The sequence below is a fragment of the Zea mays genome, chromosome 9, assembly GCF_902167145.1.
Source record: "Zea mays cultivar B73 chromosome 9, Zm-B73-REFERENCE-NAM-5.0, whole genome shotgun sequence".
Lineage (NCBI taxonomy): Eukaryota > Viridiplantae > Streptophyta > Magnoliopsida > Poales > Poaceae > Zea > Zea mays.
The window spans coordinates 60,269,408-60,290,831 of NC_050104.1; positions in this window are offsets into that span (position 1 = coordinate 60,269,408).

Consider the following 21,424-nt stretch of genomic DNA (forward strand, 5'->3'; position numbering starts at 1 on the left):
GGTTTCCGAGTGTGTTGCATGAGACTTCCCTGAGCAACAACCTGGTGAAGGCAAGTGTCATCTAATCCATTATGTCCTATTTACTTTATAATTCATTGTTCCGCATTACATAATTGAAACCTAAGGATTGACTAGCTTTGTATTTACCTTGTCCTTAATTACCTTTTGGGGTTATTATGGTTAGCTTCATGTTATTGCTTTACTTTAATCAACGAACATGATGACAATATTTATGATTCGATGATGTTATCTTGTTTATGATGGTGAACTTGTGATACTTTAGGGGACTCAGGTTGTTTCCTGAGTACCTCTCTGTAATGATCTATTCCTTGAGATACCACCCGAGATAACAGTACAACCATGAGGGTGGAATGGGATGCCCTTAGCTGATTAACTAGAAGAACTTGGGGTGTAGTTGGCTTTGCCATAGGGCCGTCAATGGGGGTCGGGGCATAGTGCTGGCTCTGCTAAGGGTGGGTGTCGAGGTTCATTTGATTTGGTTTTGTTAGTCATCCACCTTAGGGAGGAGTACTGTGCTTGTATGACTGGCGAAACCTAACGAGCAACTGCACACTAGGGGAATCTTAGTAAATGTCACATTGTGAATCCCTGGCCATTCACCTCGGTAGTGAAGATCGGGTCTGTACAACATAGGCTAGGAAGGGATCACGACTCATGGGTAAAGTGTGCAACCTCTACAGAGTGTTAGAAACCGGTATATCAGTCGTGCTCACGGTTAAAATCAGCCTTGGAACCTCTTTGATTAGAATAACTTTGAATACTTTTATGATGATTGTAAATGGTGATGATTATAATTGTGGTTTCTGGTATTTCTTCTTGGAGGGAGTACTTTTGGGTAATAACTTAGGTTTATTACTAAAACTTGGCTTCTCTACTGGTAATAAATACCTGACCAACTAAAAGTAACTACTTTAAGCTTAACCCCACATACAACTAGTCCACTTTAGCCAAACGAGACATTTGTTGAGTACGTTGATGTGTACTCACCCTTGCTTTAAAAACCACCCAACCCTAGGTTGTCCCCATTGCAATCAATGCTCAGGAGAAGACGATGGCAACATGGTGGACTTTCAGGACTTCGATGAGTTCTAGTCGTGTTTAGTGGCAAACCCCCAGTCAGCTGTCTGTGAAGGCCTTATCATTCTACGTTTCATATCCGCACTTTGATTATGATTACGACTATGTTAAGTTAATGACTCTATGGATGTCTTGGACATCTTGATGTAATAAAGTACTATTTCCGCTATTTATTTTGAGCAATGTGTGATGATGTCCAACTATGTAATCACTGTGTACGTGAGTTTCTGATCCTGGCACGTACATGGTTCGCATTTGGTTTGCCTTCCAAAACTAGGTGTGACATAAGTGGTGTCAAAGCCCTTGCTGACTGTAGGACCGCTAACCTAGACTAGAATGGTTGCCCTAAGGACTATAGACCCTTATTCTCACCTTGACCTTTGGTGTCACTTCAAAAGTTGGTCATCTTGACCAATTCTATGTTATACTTTTATCTATATACCCATCTTACAAAATTTTTATCTCACTTCACTTTTTGGTTTACTTGCTGGTCATATAGTTCTATTCTCATTCTTGTGCTTTGTCGGTGTTTTGGGTCCGACCACGCACCCAGGGTTACCCCTCAAGGTGCTTTTAGGAGTAGGACGGTGTTACCGACTGTAGCTCGATGGTTCGTGCTGGGCGCACGAGAAATAGTAGACAATGATGTACAGGTTCGGGACGCTTTGAGATGCGTAACACCCTACGTCCTGGCGAGAAATAGTTAGTGAAATGTAATGTAGTAGTAGGGAAAGTATCAGCTCATAATGAGTTGATTTGTAAGTTCCGTAATGCTTCCCTTATGAAGAATGATTTCGTCCCACTTCTGTGTTCATTATTTTGCCTTCTGGTCAGTCGCCGATCGTTGTAATATTTACTGCCGATGATGTTTTCTGTCTGCAACACTTGAGTAGTAACTTGGAGTCATCGAATCACGCTTCCGATTGCTTTATTTGCGACGTCGGTGCTTTGGTGGTAGCGGCCGAGTCATTATTGGCGATGTCGATGCTTTTTGAGGTAATGGCCGAATGTCAGCGGGCCACGTCGGTGTTTTAGAAGTAACGACTAAGCAGTTACTGGTGATGTCAGCGTTTTAGAGGTAACAGCCGAATCCTTTGGAGTCGCGTCGCCGCTTTAGGAATAACGGCCGAGCGATTGATGGGGACATCGGCGTTTTAGAGGTAACAACCGAGTGATCGATGGCAATGTCAGCGTTTTTAGAGGTAACAGCCGAGTGATAACGGGCCACGCCGGCCGCTTTGGAAACAATGGTCGGGTGAAGTCTAGTAACATTAGCGTTTTTAGAAATAACCGCTGAGTTAAAATGGGCCGCATCGACCGTTTTGGAAATAACAGCCGAGTGGTGATGTGGCACGCCCACGTTTTAGAAATAACGGCCGGGTGATGACATGGCGTGCCCGCGTTTTAGAAATAACAGCTGGGCGATGACATGGCATGCCAACATTTTGGCAGTGGCGCTGGGCCCGCGAAAACCCCATATGTACTGCACTGCCGCACGCCTCCACGTTCTGTGCCCTAGTTTCTGCTTTTCTGCATCCAGGCTTTCTCTGCTCTCCTGCAATATTGCTTCCGCTCCGCTCGCTAGCAAGGTTGAGATGGTGCCCAAGCGGAAAGCTTCGAGTTCGTCCGTCGCAATCATTCCCCCCATCGATCCCAACAGTCAGTTGCCTTTCGTAGGTAACCATATGTCTGTTGTCTCTGAATCCGACCTTCTTCATCTCGTTTCTATCGGAGTTCTTCCTCCGAAGGAGCTCTGTTCGTGGCGGATCTGTCGTGGGGTCACTGTTCAGACAGAAGACACCCACGAATCCGTCATTTACGTTCCTTTTCTTATCCGCGGACTTGCTCTTCCGATTTCTCCTTTCTTCCGCGGTCTCCTTGATTTCTATCGCTTGAATCTGACCCATCTGAATCCCAATTCCATTTTGCAAGTTTCTGTTTTTGTTCATTTATGTGAAGCCTTCCTTGGTGTTTTGCCTCACTTTGGCCTTTGGAAGTATTTGTACCACTGTCGGCCTGGGATGGCCGGAGGGCAGCACCAGCTGGTGGGGGGCGCGAGCTTGGAGATGCACCGTGGGAGGAAAACTGACTACCTCGACATCCCACTCAAGGATAACATCAAGGGATGGCGCCTGGAATGGTTCATCGTGGAGAATCATGGGAATTCCCTCCCCCCACGGTCAGGGAGACAGTCGGATGTTCGCACTCCGAGCTGGACCGAATCCCCCACAGACCAGGAGGTGGCTGAGGCAGGGGCTCTGCTAGCTGAAGTTGGATTGTTGAAAGAAAGGGGTCTGACTGCAGAAGCTGTGGTTGCTGACTTTGTTTTCAAGAACATTCAGCCGCTGAAAGACAAAGCATATCCGGCCTATCTGTATCGAGGCCTGGCTGATTCAACCCGGGTAACCAACAGAAGAATTCCTGCTGTGGACTTGGTGAGCCGGCTCGAGATGATACTCAGAGGCAAGGTGTCGAACATCGGCGCTCCTATTGCATACTCGGCCTGGAATCTGCCTCCTTCTAAGGCCTTTACCAGTTTCGTGTCAAATCCTCCTGCTGGTGATAGCGGTTTGGGCCTTAGAGTGCGACCCTCTTCCGAAGAAGTTAGTGCTTTGGTTGCCTCACTCGAAGAAATTCCTGACGACGAGAGGCAGGTTCATTTTGAGGTGCCTTTGAATCCAAGTGACACAGAGATAAGTGCCATGCTGGATATGTTAGCTGAGGATTCTTCTGATGCCGCTCCTGCTGAACACTGGTGGTGGCGTCCATCCTTGATGCCGGCAAAGCTTTGGATGCTCAGAGGTCTGACAGTGGTCTCTCGAAGCGTTCTCGCCGAGACAATCATCCCACTTCTCCTGCTGAGGGGAAGAAAAAGAAGAAGAGACGTCTTCATCGAGTGTCTAGCTTGGATCAGGATGCTGGTCCTTCTGTTCCTGCTGCTGAGGAAGTGCTAGTGCCTGAATTTGCTGAAGCTGACCCCAATGGGTGTGACCCGACTGCTGTGGATCCCAATGGGTGTGATCCTGCTGAAGTTGTGTGATGGATGTTTGTGCTGATGTGCCCGATGCCGGGTTGGGGTCATCCCGGGCAGCGTCCCACGTCTCATCGACCTTAGAGCGCGGTCTTGAGGGTCAGGAGGCTGGTCTGGATTGTACTGCTCCCACGGAAGTGACTGAGGGTCCTTCAGCCTTAGAGGTGGCCGTTGCAGAGAACTCGGCCCTCAAGGATGGTGCTGGCGCTTACCCAGCCCTCGAGGGTGTTGTCGGAGATGATCCGGCTCGGATGGGTAGCGCGAGCTGTGACCCAGCCCCCGAGGGTGTCCGAGTGGGTTCTCCCTCCCACACTTCCATGGATGTTCACGTAGGGTCTTCTCCTCCACATTCTGGTTGCATGGCGATAGCCCAAGCCTTGGGTCAAGGAGTCGCTTTAGAGGCCAGCGCACCTGATGACAGAGTTCTGGCTTCTGCTGATGACACTGAATTGGTTCCCACTGATGCATTGCGGGTTGTTCCGGTTGGTGATCCTTCGTCACGCCATCAATTGACTTCCCACGACTTGGGGGTTCCCTCATTCTTCTCCAACCTTCAGGTATTTTGGTTTCTTCTGGTCTGACTTTACCCCAGGCAGATAATTGTTCTCATGCTTGTCTGTTTTTAATGCCAGGCATTGGTTGATGAGATGGCTAGTCGGCTGAGGTTGCAGGGTGCCTCTGTCCCAGAAGGAGCTTTGTCTCTGGCGCATTGGAATCTAGTGCTGCTTCAGCGGCGTGTATCTGATTTGGAGGTGGCAAATGCCGGTCAGTGCTCTTTTGTTTCCTTTTTTTGATTACTTGATTAATCTGTTTTTTAGCTGAACACCTTTGCTTGACTATTTCTTGACAGATATGCCTCGGTGGTATTCTAATCTTGAAGAAAAATATTCTCAAGGTCAGACTGAACTGGCCCGGGTTTCTGCTTCTCTGAATGATGCTAACATGCTGAGCTCCACCCTCCGTGCTCAGATCGACTCTGAAAAGGTGACCAATGAATCTTGGCTTTGTTTGCTGTGTTCTTATTGTTTGCTTGACGTTTGGAGAAACTGATTCTTGTCTGCAGGAGGAAAAGCGTGCCCTCGCCACTTCTCGTGACAACCTTGACAAGCTATACCGCGACGCCAGCAATTCGTTGACCATCTTAGAGAGGAGTCATCGCTTCACTAGGGAGGAGTTGGATAATCATCGTTATAAGCTACAAGAGTCCTTGGATGATGTGATTCGCCTCAGGCAGTTGGTGTCGACCAAAGATACTGTCATCAAGGATCTGCGTGCTTCCAAGAAATCAGTCGCCCAGGAGCTAGAAACTGCTCGGTTGGTTGTCAAGGCTGCTGAAGAGACTTCTGCTACTCTAAGGGCCCAGCGCGACAAAGCTATGGATAAAGCTATTCGGATCGGAGAAGGGAAGTATTAGAAAAGGGAAGTATTAGAAGCGGGCCGACTCACTGTCCTCCTGGCCACCGAGGCACTCGATGGCCTCGACGAACTGCCGGTGCAGCTCCTCCGTCCACCACAAGCGGGCGTGTGGCGCTCGGGGACGAGACGAGTCCAAGGAGGCGGTGGCGCGGGCGTGCAGCGTAGCGCTCGGGAGGAGACAATGCTCGGGGTTGAGGAGAGGAATCTATTTCCTCGTTTTAGGGTAGGAAAGTTTTGCAGGCCTTTGATTCCAGCCCAAGAAATGGATGGAAAGTTACTTTCCAATTCTATAACTTGCCAAACAGGTCAGCCCAAGAATTAAATTCCAATTCAACCCAATTCCAATCAAACAAACGAGCCCTAGGTGTAATTTCCTACCTTAGAATCTAGATTTCACTCTTGTGTTTATACTTTTCTTTTGAACTTGTGTTCACTTGATTGTGCATGTTTGTTGTACTATTTCTTTGTCATTTTTCCAAATATGTTGAATGATCGATTGCTTTGCGTAGATAACGAGCAGTCCGAGGTTTCCGAGTGTGTTGCATGAGACTTCCCTGAGCAGCAACCTGGTGAAGGCAAGTGTCATCTAACCCATTATGTCCTATTTACTTTATAATTCATTGTTCCGCATTACATAATTGAAACCTAAGGATTGACTAGCTTTGTATTTACCTTGTCCTTAATTACCTTTTGGGGTTATTATGGTTAGCTTCATGTTATTGCTTTACTTTAATCAACGAACATGATGACAATATTTATGATACGATGATGTTATCTTGTTTATGATGGTGAACTTGTGACACTTTAGGGGACTCAGGTTGTTTCCTGAGTACCTCTCTGTAATGATCTGTTCCTTGAGAGACCACCCGAGATAACAGTACAACCATGAGGGTGGAATGAGATGCCCTTAGCTGATTAACTAGAAGAACTTGGGGTGTAGTTGGCTTTGCCATAGGGCCGTCAATGGGGGTCGGGGCATAGTGCTGGTTCTGCTAAAGGTGGGTGTCGAGGTTCATTTGATTTGGTTTTGTTAGTCATCCACCTTAGGGAGGAGTACTGTGTTTGTATGACTGGCGAAACCTAACGAGCAACTGCACACTAGGGGAATCTTAGTAAATGTCACATTGTGAATCCCTGGCCATTCACCTCGGTAGTGAAGATCGGTCTGTACAACATAGGCTAGGAAGGGATCACGACTCATGGGTAAAGTGTGCAACCTCTACAGAGTATTAGAAACTGGTATATCAGCCGTGCTCACGGTTAAAATCAGCCTTGGAACCTCTTTGATTAGAATAACTTTGAATACTTTTATGATGATGTAAATGGTGATGATTATAATTGTGGTTTCTGGTATTTCCTCTTGGAGGGAGTACTTTTGGGTAATAACTTAGGTTTATTACTAAAACTTGGCTTCTCTACTGGTAATAAATACCTGACCAACTAAAAGTAACTACTTTAAGCTTAACCCCACATACAACTAGTCCACTTTAGCCAAACGAGACATTTGTTGAGTACGTTGATGTGTACTCACCCTTGCTTTAAAAACCACCCAACCCTAGGTTGTCCCCATTGCAATCAATGCTCAGGAGAAGACGATGGCAACATGGTGGACTTTCAGGACTTTCAGGACTTCGATGAGTTCTAGTCGTGTTTAGTGGCAAACCCCCAGTCAGCTGTCTGTGAAGGCCTTATCATTCTACGTTTCGTATCCGCACTTTGATTATGATTACGACTATGTTAAGTTAATGACTCTATGGATGTCTTGGACATCTTGATGTAATAAAGTACTATTTCCGCTATTTATTTTGAGCAATGTGTGATGATGTCCAACTATGTAATCGCTGTGTACGTGAGTTTCTGATCCTGTCACATACATGGTTCGCATTTGGTTTGCCTTCCAAAACTAGGTGTGACATAAGTGGTGTCAAAGCCCTTGCTGACTGTAGGACCGCTAACCTAGACTAGAATGGTTGCCCTAAGGACTATAGACCCTTATTCTCACCTTGCCTTTGGTGTCACTTCAAAAGTTGGTCATCTTGACCAATTCTATGTTATACTTTTATCTATATACCCATCTTACAAATTTTTTTTATCTCACTTCACTTTTGGTTTACTTGCTAGTCATATAGTTCTATTCTCATTCTTGTGCTTTGTCGGTGTTTTGGGTCCGACCGCGCACCCAGGGTTACCCCTCAAGGTGCTTTTAGGAGTAGGACGGTGTTACCGACTGTAGCTCGATGGTTCGTGCTGGGTGCACAAGAAATAGTAGACAATGATGTACAGGTTCAGGCCGCTTTGAGATGCGTAACACCATACGTCCTGGTGAGAGTGCTTTATGTGATGGGTTACAAGGGAGTTCTCTAGTGCTGGAAAACGTAGAGAGCGGGGCGAACGGCTAAGTAATGAGTGATTGTTCTGAAGGGGTGCCCCCTGGGCCTTATATACTCGACCGTGGGGCATTACATGCAGATATGATAACAACACGTGCCTAAGAAATAGTGAACCATCTGAGTCTATCCTCCTATAATTCAGCTGACCCATCCTCGCTTGGTTCCGTTGTACGGGGCTCCTGTGCGGGAAGGTCGGGTCACTGTTGTGATTACTGCTCGAATTTGTTGGGCTGTCTGGGCTTGCGCCGACCCGGCCTTGCATTAATCTGTTCCACTGGTTGTTCCTCCCAGGCCCACGAGGGGATGACCTTACGAATTATGGGGCCCTTGGGCCTTTCGTGAGGTCTTTTATCCTTCTAGTGGACCCGGGGGATATCTGTCCCCCACAAGCCCCCGATCTTTGGGTTGATTTTGAAATAAACGGCCCAAAGATCCTAGGTCCAGCTTGCAGTCTTTGATTTTAACAGGGAATGCTTTGGAAATAAGTCTGCCGGGCCACTGCTTCTGAATTCTGAGTGATCCAGTTAAAACGATTTTTTACTGTCTTCTTCTGCTATTATTCCTCGAAATTTGGTGTTCTGTCTCAGGTTCATGCTTCAGAGGTCAGCATTTTGAACTGTTGGACTTCGAACTTCATTGGGTGCACCCAATGGGTGTAGCCCCCGAGCTTCGAGTGGATTTTTGCAAACAATCCACTCGAAGGTCTTCACTTCAAGTATTATCAGAAATCTCTTTCATCTTCCACTTGTGCTTTTTCAGAGGTCAGCCTTGTCTTAATTTTGCCTTATGCTTTAGAGGTCAGCATTTTGCTTCTTCGGGGATAATGATTCATTGGGTGCACCGAGGGTGCACCCAATGGGTGTAGCCCCCGAGCTTCGAGTGGATTTTTGAAAATAATCCACTCGAAGGTCTTCATTTTATGCCTTTTTCTTGGAATCATCCTTTCATTTTGTCGAATGCCTTCAGAGATCATCATTATATTATTAACACTATGCTTTAGAGGTCAGCACATATTTTTGTCTTTGAGACTGAGTACGCGATCTGCCCATATCTTGCTAGGTCTTGCAATTTATTTGATCTGCGACTGATTGAACGTTCGATAGATGGCCCTTGACTAGTCTTCATGTCACTTCGTGCTTTGATGCTTCTGTCGATTAGACTTGTGGCTTATCGGCTATATTTGGCTTTCCTTTGATCCTTGCTGATATCTCTCTTCTGTCTTGGAGTATTCATTGCATATACTATACGGATGTGACAGTTTTGGAAAATATACTGATAATTCCTGGGCGTCCCCCTCCCCAATGGGTGTAGGCAAGGGACGGCTTGGTACACTGAGCGTTTAGCAAACTGCTTCTGAGTAGTAACTTGATGTGACCGCAGGTGTAATCATATCGCCCGCACAGTTGACTGGAGTCCCAATGGGTGTCGTGTTATGTGAAGCGGCGTCAGCCGCCTGGCGTGTCTTCAGACGGTTTGAATTGCATATTGAATTTTTGCGACTGTTCGGTGGCTGTGGTAGGAGGTGAGCGGTTGCCTTCTTCTTCTATAAATAGTGTTCTTGCTTCTCCGGCATTTTCACATTTATTGCTGCTGCTTGCTGTTTCATCTCCTCTTCTTCCTTCCACTCCACCATGGGCAAGAGCAAGAAAGGTGGTGGCTCTTTGCATCACTCCGACGACAAGCGCAAGCGCGAGCCGACTCCTCCCTCGGAGGACTTCGGTGACTCAGAGTACTCAGAGGAGGAGTTCTCCTCCGAGTTCGAGGGCTCTCCGGCTCCTGCCTCTCCCCCGGCGTCGTCTGATGATTCAGACGACTCCCAGGGGATCGCCGCGGAGGTATGGACTTACATCCGGGCCGTCGAGCGCGCTGGGCTCGAGAGCTCGGATGAGTCGGAGTACTCCTCGGACGAGGAGAATTCCTCCGACCCGTCCGAGGAGGGCAGCGGTGGAGACGGCGGTGACGGCGCCGACGACGGAGGCGACGGTGACGGCGACAGCGGCAAGGGCGGTGACGGCAGCGGCAAGGGCAGCAGCAAGGGTAGCAACAAGGCCAGTGGCTAGACGCCACTGGTTTTAGGTGTTAGTGTAGATTAGTAGAAATAGTATTCGCGAAATATGTAGTAGTAGCTAGTAGTATAGTTAGTGAAATGTAATGTAGTAGTAGGGAAAGTATCAGCTCATAATGAGTTGATTTGTAAGTTCCGTAATGCTTCCCTTATGAAGAATGATTTCGTCCCACTTCTGTGTTCATTATTTTGCCTTCTGGTCAGTCGTCGATCATTGTAATATTTACTGCCGATGATGTTTTCTGTCTGCAACGTTTGAGTAGTAACTTGGAGTCATCGAATCACGCTTCCGATTGCTTTATTTGCGACGTCGGTGCTTTGGTGGTAGCGGCCGAGTCATTATTGGCGATGTCAGTGCTTTTTGAGGTAATGGCCGAATGTCAGCGGGCCACGTCGGTGTTTTAGAAGTAACGTCCGAGCAGTTACTGGTGATGTCAGCGTTTTAGAGGTAACAGCCGAATCCTTTGGAGTCGCGTCGCCGCTTTAGGAATAACGGCCGAGCGATTGATGGTGACGTCGACGTTTTAGAGGTAACAGCCGAGTGATCGATGGCAATGTCGGCGTTTTTAGAGGTAACAACTGAGTGATAACGGGCCACGCCGGCCGCTTTGGAAACAATGGCCGGGTGAAGTCTGGTAACATCAGCGTTTTTAGAAATAACCGCTGAGTTAAAATGGGCCGCGTCGGCCGTTTTGGAAATAACAGCCGAGTGGTGATGTGGCACGCCCGCGTTTTAGAAATAACGACCGGGTGATGACATGGCGTGCCCGCATTTTAGAAATAATAGCCGGGCGATGACATGGCATGCCAACATTTTGGCAGTGGCGCCGGGCCCGGGAAAACCCCATATGTACTGCACTGTCGCACGCCTCCACGTTCCGTGCCCTAGTTTCTGCTTTTCTGCATCCAGGCTTTCTCTGCTCTCCTGCAATATTGCTCCGCTCCGCTCGCTAGCAAGGTTGAGATGGCACCCAAGCGGAAAGCTTCGAGTTCGTCCGTCGCAATCATTCCCCCCATCGATCCCAATAGTCAGTTGCCTTTCGTAGGTAACCATATGTCTGTTGTCTCTGAATCCGACCTTCTTCATCTCGTTTCTATCGAAGTTCTTCCTCCGAAGGAGCTCTGTTCGTGGCAGATCTGTCGTGGGGTCACTGTTCCGACAGAAGACACCCACGAATCCGTCATTTACGTTCCTTTTCTTATCCGCGGACTTGCTCTTCCGATTTCTCCTTTCTTCCGCAGTCTCCTTGATTTCTATCGCTTGAATCTGACCCATCTGAATCCCAATTCCATTCTGCAAGTTTCTGTTTTTGTTCATTTATGTGAAGCCTTCCTTAGTGTTTTGCCTCACTTTGGCCTTTGGAAGTATTTGTACCACTGTCGGCCTGGGATGGCCGGAGGGCAGCACCAGCTGGTGGGGGGCGCGAGCTTGGAGATGCGCCGTGGGAGGAAGACTGACTACCTCGACATCCCACTCAAGGACAACATCAAGGGATGGCGCATGGAATGGTTCATCATGGAGAATCATGGGAATTCCCTCCCCCCACGGTCAGGGAGACAGCCGGATGTTCGCACTCCGAGCTGGACCGAATCCCCCACAGACCAGGAGGTGGCTGAGGCAGGGGCTCTGCTAGCTGAAGTTGGATTGTTGAAAGAAAGGGGTCCGACTACAGAAGCTGTGGTCGCTGACTTTGTTTCCAAGAACATTCAGCCGCTGAAAGACAAAGCATATCCGGCCTATCTGTATCGAGGCCTGGCTGATTCAACCCGGGTAACCAACAGAATAATTCCTGCTGTGGACTTGGTGAGCCGGCTCGAGATGATATTCAGAGGCAAGGTGTCGAACATCGGCGCTCCTGTTGCATACTCGGCCTGGAATCTGCCTCCTTCCAAGGCCTTTACCAGTTTCGTGTCAAATCCTCCTGCTGGTGATAGCGGTTTGGGCCTTAGAGTGCGACCCTCTTCCGAAGAAGTTAGTGCTTTGGTTGCCTCACTCGAAGAAATTCCTGACGACGAGAGGCAGGTTCATTTTGAGGTTCCTTTGAATCCAAGTGACACAGAGATAAGTGCCATGCTGGATATGTTAGCTGAAAATTCTTCTGATGCCGCTCCTGCTGAACACTGGTGGTGGCGTCCATCCTTGAGGCCGACAAAGCTTTGGATGCTCAGAGGTCTGACAGTGTTCTCCTGAAGCGTTCTCGCCGAGACAATCAGCCCACTTCTCCTACTGAGGGGAAGAAAAAGAAGAAGAGACGTCTTCGTCGAGTGTCTAGCTTGGATCAGGATGCTGGTCCTTCTGTTCCTGCTGCTGAGGAAGTGCCAGTGCCTGAATTTGCTGAAGCTGACCCCAATGGGTGTGACCCGACTGCTGTGGATCCCAATGGGTGTGATCCTGCTGAAGTTGTGCGATGGATGTTTGTTCTGATGTGCCCGATGCCGGGTTGGGGTCATCCCGGGCAGCGTCCCATGCCTCATCAACCTTAGAGCGCGGTCTTGAGGGTCAGGAGGCTGGTCTGGATTGCACTGCTCCCACGGAAGTGACTGAGGGTCCTTCAGCCTTAGAGGTGGCTGTTGCAGAGAACTCGGCCCTCAAGGATGGTGCTGGCGCTTACCCAGCCCCCGAGGGTGTTGTCGGAGATGATCCGGCTCGGATGGGTAGCACGAGCTGTGACCCAGCCCCCGAGGGTGTCCGAGTGGGTTCTCCCTCCCACACTTCCATGTATGTTCACGTAGGGTCTTCTCCTCCACATTCTCGTTTCATGGCGATAGACCAAGCCTTGGGTCAAGGAGTCGCTTTAGAGGCCAGCGCACCTGATGACAGAGTTCTGGCTTTTGCTGATGTCACTGAATTGGTTCCCACTGATGCATTGCGGGTTGTTCCGGTTGGTGATCCTTCGTCAAGCCATCAATTGACTTCCCACGACTTGGGGGTTCCCTCATTCTTCTCCAACCTTCAGGTATTTTGGTTTCTTCTGGTCTGACTTTACCCAAGGCAGATAATTGTTCTCATGCTTGTCTGTTTTTAATGCCAGGCATTGGTTGATGAGATGGCTAGTCGGCTGAGGTTGCAGGGTGCCTCTGTCCCAGAAGGAGCTTTGTCTCTGGTGCATTGGAATCCAGTGCTGCTTCAGCGTCGTGTATCTGATTTGGAGGTGGCAAATGCCGGTCAGTGCTCTTTTGCTTCCTTTTTTTGATTACTTGATTAATCTGCTTTTTAGCTGAACACCTTTGCTTGACTATTTCTTGACAGATATGGCTCGGCGGTATTCTAATCTTGAAGAAAAATATTCTCAAGGTCAGACTGAACTAGCCCGGGTTTCTGCTTCTCTGAATGATGCTAACATGCTGAGCTCCACCCTCCGTGCTCACCTCGACTCTGAAAAGGTGACCAATGAATCTTGGCTTTGTTTGCTGTGTTCTTATTGTTTGCTTGACGTTTGGAGAAACTGATTCTTGTCTGTAGGAGGAAAAGCGTGCCCTCGCCACTTCTCGTGACAACCTTGACAAGCTATACCGCGACACCAGCAATTCGTTGACCATCTTGGAGAGGAGTCATCGGTTCACCAGGGAGGAGTTGGATAATCATTGTTATAAGCTGCAAGAGTCCTTGGATGATGTGATTCACCTCAGGCAGTTGGTGTTGACCAAAGATACTGTCATCAAGGATCTGCGTGCTTCCAAGAAATCAGTCGCCCAGGAGCTAGAAACTGCTCGGTTGGCTGTCAAGGCTGCTGAAGAGACTTCTGCTACTCTGAGGGCCCAGTGCGACAAAGCTATGGATAAAGCTATTCGCGCGGGGCAGATCCTGATGAGGAGACCCGGCGTGGTTGTTCCTGACGACATAGTGGCTGACGTGAATGCCGCTCCTGATTCCTCGAGTCGTCCTTCTTCATCAGTTGCTCCTGAGAAGAACATTACTAAATAGAAAACACTGAATGCTTTGAATGTGTGGTTAATGTGCTCGGATGTTTTGTTAGAGAACACTTTTGAATACCGAATGCTACTATTGTTTTCCCATTGTTAGAGTTCCACAGTATCTACAATTGTAGAAGTAAATGTAGTGTGATGGTTTTGAAATTTCGTCGTGGGGCATAGAAGTTGCCCTAAGATGGGTGATTGCAAACGTGCCGAGTGTGCCGTGCCAATTTAATTCAGTGCCAACTTAAACCGATCGCTCCGTTAGTAGGGCATAGTGGCCACCCCGAGTTAAGTAAGCGTGAGCATGTCGCACCGCCTTAAGTCATTGCCGACTTAAGCCGATTGCTCCGTTAGTAGGGCATAGTGGTCACCCTGAGTTTAGTAAGCATGAGCATGTCGCACCGCCTTAAGTCATTGCCGACTTAAGCCGATTGCTCCGTTAGTAGGGCATAGTGGTCACCCCGAGTTTAGTAAGCATGAGCATGTCGCACCGCCTTAAGTCATTGCCGACTTAAGCCGATTGCTCCGTTAGTAGGGCATAGTGGTCACCCCGAGTTTAGTAAGCGTGAGCATATCGCACCGCCTTAAGTCATTGTCGACTTAAGCCGATTGCTCCGTTAGTAGGGCATAGTGGTCAACCCGAGTTAAGTAAGTATGCCAACTGACAGCGAACAGTTTGAGTGCCTTTGAATCCTTTTTATTGATGATATATTTCTCAATTTACAGAATACATCGTCGTCCCAATAGCTTCTGGGATGTAGCTAGGGGTAAAACTTCCTGAGGTGTTCTATGTTCCATGAGTTCCTAATTTCCGTGCCGTCCATCTGAGTGAGACGATATGATCCCGGCCGAGTGACTTCTGCTACTATGAATGACCCTTCCCATAGGGGTGACAATTTGTGCCGTCCCTCCCCCGTTAGAATTCGGCGGAGGACGAGATCTCCCACTGCGAAGGATCGATGCCGTATGGCCTTATCATGATAGCGCCTCAGAGTTTGCTGATACCGTGCTGATTGAATCACCGTATTTAGTCGCTCTTCTTCGAGTACATCAACATCCTCCAGCCTAGTAGCTTCAGCTTCTGCTATGTTTTCAAAGATTAACCTCGGTGCCCCGAACTTGAGATCAGCAGGTAGCACTGCCTCCGAACCATAGACCATGAAGAAAGGAGTGTTTCCATGCAGAGCTCGAATAGGTTGAGTTCTCAAGCTCCAAACAACATACGTCAGCTCTCTGATCCACTTTCCTGTGAACTTTTCATTCTTGTCGAAGACTTTCTTTCTGAGCGCCTCCAATATCATCCCGTTAGCTCTTTCGACTTGCCTGTTGGCTCTTGGGTGCGCCACCGAGGCATATTTGATCTGAATGCTCTTTTGCTCGCAGAAATCGAAGAACTCTGAACTGGTGAAGTTGGATCCCAGGTCAGTTATGATGCTATTCGGTATCCCGAACCTGAATATTATGTCTTGTATGAATTCCACTGCCTTAGCTGAAGTTAGAGAAGCAATGGGTTTGAACTCTATCCATTTAGTGAATTTGTCGATAGCAACCAGTACATGAGTGTATCCTCCTTGAGCTTTCTTGAAAGGTCCAATCATATCCAATCCCCAGCACGCGAACGACCAAGTTACGGGTATAGTCTGCAGCTGCTGTGCTGGTAGATGCTGCTGTTTTGACAAGTACTGGCACGCTTCGCACCTCTGGGCTAACTCGGCTGCATCACTCTTTGCTGTTGGCCAGTAGAAACCCGACCTGAAGACCTTCCCAACCAGGGTCCTGGATGCTGCGTGTACTCCACATTGCCTAGCATGGACCTCATCTAGAAGTTGCTTTCCAGTAGCTGAGAGAATGCATTTCATGAGGACTCCTGATGCGCCCCTTCTGTATAGTGTTTCCCCAATGAGTGTATAGTGAGCTGACTGTCTTGCGATGCGCTCGGCTGCATTCTTGTCATCTGGTTCCTCCTCATTCTTTATATATTTGATGATCGGCCCCCTCCAGTCATTAGAATCTGACTCTGGTTGGCTCAGAGTATTACATTCCTCTGCCCGATCCAGTGAAATGCTTGGGTGTAATATTTCTTGAACAAAAACTCCAGGCAAGACCTGAGTTCGACTGGATCCTAGCTTAGACAATACATCAGCTGTCGTGTTTCGATCTCTCTCCACATGGTGAAATTCCAGACCTTCAAATTTGTCTTCTAGTTTCCGGACAGCAGTGCAGTATTTTCCCATGGAATCGTTCGAACAATCCCATTCTTTATTTATCTGACTTATGACCACCAGAGAATCTCCATATACCATCAGTTTTTTGATGCCCAGTGATATGGCAATGTTCAGTCCATGAATCAGAGCTTCGTATTCTGCTACATTGTTAGAGGTTGGAAATAACAACTGAAGGGCATATCTGAGGTGTTCGCCTCCAGGTGCAGTAAAGAGGATCCCTGCGCCTGCTCCCTGCAGCTTTAACGAGCCATCGAAATACATTCACCATACTTCTGCGGTTTCTGGGTTATCTGGTACCCGTTGTTCAGTCCACTCTGATACGAAATCAACCAGTGCTTGAGTTTTGATGGCAGTGCGAGGTCGAAATTCGATGTCATGAGATCCCAGCTCGCAGACCCACTTGGCTATTCTCCCGATGACTTCTTTGTTGTGAAGAATATCTCCTATCGGAAATCCAGTGACTACTATAACTTTGTGGTCGTCGAAGTAGTGACGGAGCTTGCGTGCAGTTAGAAGTACTGCATATAATAGCTTCTGAACTTGAGGGTATTTCTTCTTCGAGGGACCCAGAACTTCACTGATGAAATAAACAGGATGCTGTACTGGGTATGCATGTCCTTCTTTTGCTCGCTCGACTACCAACGCGGTGCTCACCACGTGAGTCGTGCAAGAGATATATAACAGCAGATCTTCAGCTGGTTGAGTCGGCGTGGCTCGACGCGATGGTTTCAGCACTGGTGGTGTTGTCAGGAACTTTTTCAACGCATCTAGAGCTTCCTGTGCTTCTGAAGTCCACTGAAATTTGTCCACCTTCTTGAGTAACTTATAAAATGGTAAGCCTTTTTCTCCCAGCCTGGATATAAATCTGCTCAGAGCTGCCATACATCCGATGAGTCTTTGTACTTTCTTTTGTGATCGTGGTGCTTCCATCTTCATGATGGCCTCAATCTTTTCTGGATTGGCTTCAATCCCTCGGTGGCTGACAATAAACCCGAGCAACTTTCCTGCTGGTACTCCAAAAACACATTTTTTCGGGATTAAGCTTCCATCGATATCGCCGTAAACTGTTGAAGACCAGCTGTAAATCTTCAACGAAATTTTCTGAATTTTCTGTTTTGATCACCACATCATCCACATAAGCTTCCACACGCTTGCCCCAATGATCAGCTAAGCATGTTTGAATAGCTCTCTGATAAGTCGCTCCAGCGTTTTTGAGGCCGAACGACATGGAGGTATAGCAGAAAGCTCCGAACGGGGTGATGAAAGCTGTTTTTTCCTTGTCTTCTTTTGCCAAATTAATCTGATGATACCCAGAGTAACAATCCAAGAAAGACAACACAGAACACCCGGCGGTCGAGTCCACCACCTGGTCTATCCTAGGAAGCCCGAAGGGATCCTTTGGACAGTGTTTATTGAGATCCGTATAGTCGACGCATATGCGCCAATCCACTTTATTCTTTTTGAGTACAAGAACAGGATTAGCTAGCCATTCAGGATGCAACACCTCTCTAATAAATCCTGCCGCGACCAAGCGAGCCAACTCAGCACGGATGGCTTCTCTCTTGTCGGGCGTGAAGCGACGTAATTTCTGTCGGATCGGCCTTGCCTGGGGGTAGACCTTCAATTTGTGCTCGGCTAGTTCTCTCGGGACTCCTGGCATATCCGCAGGTTGCCATGCGAATACATCTCGATTATCTTGCAGGAACTGAACGAGCGCGCCTTCCTATTTATCATCCAGACTGGAACTGATGATAGCAATTTTGCGCTCGTCGGCGAACCCGAGATTGATTCTCTTGGTTTCTTCAGTCGGCCGCATAGAGGTCACGGCTTGAGATTCATTCGCGGGTATTGCGAGATCTTCCTCAGGCTTAGAATTCGCCTACGCAGAAGAAGTCGCCGATGGTTTGATGGTGAGGGCCGTCTGAATGGCCACTCGAAAACATTCTGCGGCGCCTTGGAAGTCAGCGCGCATAGTTATGATCCCTTGCGGTCCTGGCATCTTCAATATCATGTATGTATAATGCGGGATGACCATGAACTTTGCCAATCCAGGCCTCCCGATGATGGCGTTGTACCCGCAGTCGAAGTTTGCCACCTCAAACCTTAGGAACTCGGTTCTGTAGTTCTCCGGAGTTTCAAAGGTGACCGACATGTAGATGTGGCCCAGCGGGTATTCTCCTTCAGTCGGCACAATGCCGAAGAAAGGAGTGTCCGACTCGTGGAGCTCTTTGAGGTGAACTCCCAAGCCTTAGAGTGTCTGGGGGAAGGTGACGTTGATGCTGCTCCCCTCATCCACTAATACCTTCTTTACCCTGCTCTCTCGGATCACCGGATCGACGAGGAGGGGGTATTTGCCTAGGTGGTCGAAGTTGAGCCACTGATCTGCCCGGGTGAAGGTGATCGGGTGCTCCGACCATCGGTATGGGGCGGGAGGACCGGTAGCCGCCACCACTATCTGACGATCGTTGAGCTTTTGTTGTCTCTTGTTCTCCTGCGATCCGTGTCCGCCGAAGATGACATTGACCTCTCTGTCGACGCGCGAGAAGGCTCCACCTCCTCCCTCCTCCTGCTGCTGGGGTTGTCACGGTTCTCCTGGTCCTCCTCGCGGCGGGGGAGGAGGTAGAGGTTGGAAGGGTCGGCCGTGCCCGACGGAGTGCCTGAAGTCTCTGCAGTTCCGAAGGGTGTGGCGCATGTCCTTGTGGTACGGGCACTGGGCGTCAAGGATGTCGTCCAGCGTGCGTTCGCTCCACGAGGTCCTCCTCGGGCGCGAGAGGCGGGTGGTCCGGCGGCGTGGACTTCTTCGCGAGGCCTCTTCTCCCAACGCTTGTCGGGCTGCTGATTCGTGTCGCGTCGCGGTGCCGCTGGTGCTGGCTTTGCTCCTTCGATGAGGTCCTGAGCTCGCTCATCGGCGGTGATGTAGAGGTCGGCTTCCCGGAACAGCTGCTCGGAGGTAGTCAGCGCCTTCTGTAATATGGTTCGGACGAAGGCCGAGTCATTGGATCCCCTGTAGAAGTCCTCGATCACTGCTGCCTCCGCGACCTCGGGGATACGATTTCTCATAGTCTGGAACCTTTTGAGGTACGACCGAAGAGTCCCCTCGGCGCTTGATGGATTTGAGGTCCCATGGTTGCGCTGGTTTGTCGGAGAGAGACTGAAAGTTGGCGATGAAGCGCCGACTGAAGTCGCTCCAGTCGTCGATGCAGTGTCGGGGTAGGTGTCGCAGCCACTGCAGTGCGTCTTGCCCGAGGATGATAGGCAAGTATGCGGTCATCACGTCCTCGGTTGCCCTGGCAGCTCGAGCAGCGGTGGTGTAGATGGCCAGCCAGCCTCACGGATCCTGCTTAGGTTCATATTTGTCGACGTTGGATACCTTGAAGTTAGGGGGCCATTGAATGGCCCTGAGGCGTGGAGTAAGTGCCGATACTCCACACATGTCCTCCTGTCATCGATGATGTTGTCTGTCCCAGGGAGGGGAGTGGTCGTCGTGGTGCCTCGACCGTCCCCGGGTGGTGCCACCAGTTGAAGCCGTGGCCGACTCGGTCCTGGTAGCTTGACTCCGTGCTGGGATGCCGTGGTCCCGGTCGTACTCTTCCCGGCGACGGATCTCGTTCTCATGTCGCCGCTCGCGCGAAGCGTTGATGGAGCTCCGTGCGTCCCACCGACTGTTGATGGCATGTCGTAGATCGTTCGGCGGGTGAGCGAGGGGTAGAAGATGATTGGCTGCTTGACTGAATAGCCGCCGGTAGCCCTCGGCGTCGGGAGTCCGGGGGAGGCCATCAACTATCCGAGCCAATACTCCACCGACTTCACTCGGCGTGTTCATGGCTCGGGCGAAGTCGGGGTTCAGGTTGCACCCGAAGAGTGGATTTTCCCAACGTTTCCTTGTCTCCTGCTCGGCCTGTTCTTGAGCCCATCGACGATCGCGTCGTCGGGAATTCCTTCTTTCTCTGAAGACACGTTCCTACAGAGTTTCTCCTATCTCCGAGACCTCGTCTCGCGATACAGGTTGCGCCGGGTCCCGCTCTCCGGCCTCGTGATGTCGCCAGATATTTTGGCATCGGTTCCTTCGTTGGCAGGATTCCCGCTGAGGAGGTTCTTCTCCGGGTGCGGTCGGCTCGTCGTCGGAGATGGGGGACGATTCCACTCTCCCGATGAAGAGGACGTCGGGGTAGAATGGAGCAGCTGTCATGGCGATCTTCTTTCTGTTCTCCTTTGAGGACGGAGGCGCAGAAAGACCAGCTTGATGATCCTTTGCTTCCTTTTTCCTTGTGATCTGTGTCCATTCCCCCATCGAAGAGGTGGACAACGGAGTTCTCCGGGCTAAAGGACCCTCGGCTCCTAGCTTGCTGAAGGTGATCTTTTTTCGGAGCACTGGAGGTTGCGCTTTTTCTTGCTTTGCTCCGATTTTCTCGGAGACCTTTGAGGAAAACTTTCTCTCCGGCGGATCCGCGATGCGATGCAGAGTTCCCTCCTCATCTGCTACAGATGAGATAGTTCCGAAGCAGAACATGGATCCGGGGCGGAGGATGATCTTGTGCTGGAGGGTGACGGCCATTGAGCTAGCTTGGATCGATGACACACCCCCTACCTGGCGCGCCAGCTGTCGGTGTTTTGGGTCCGACCGTGCACCCAGGGTTACCCCTCAAGGTGCTTTTAGGAGTAGGACGATGTTACCGACTGTAGCTCGATGGTTCGTGCTGGGCGCACAAGAAATAGTAGACAATGATGTACAGGTTCGAGCTGCTTTGAGATGCGTAACACCCTACGTCCTGGCGAGAGTGCTTTATGTGATGGGTTACAAGGGAGTTCTCTAGTGCTGGAAAATGTAGAGAGCGGGGCGAACGACTAAGTAATGAGTGATTGTTCTGAAGGGGTGCCCCCTGGGCCTTATATACTCGACCGTGGGGCATTACATGCAGATATGATAACAATGCGTGCCTAAGAAATAGTGAACCATCTGAGTCTATCCTCCTATAATTCAGCCGACCCATCCTCGCTTTGTTCCGTTGTATGGGGCTCCTGTGCGGGAAGGTCGGGTCACTGTTCTGATTACTGCTCGAATTTGTTAGGCCGTCTGGGCTTGCGCCGACCCGGCCTTACATTAATCTGTTCCACTGGTTGTTCCTCCCAGGCGCACGAGGGGATGACCTTACGAATTATGGGGCCCTTGGGCCTTTCGTGAGGTCTTTTATCCTTCTAGTGGACCCAGGGGATATCTGTCCCCCACATGCTTACGATATCTTTCGTAGATGACCCATCTTAGATGCACTGCACGTAAGTC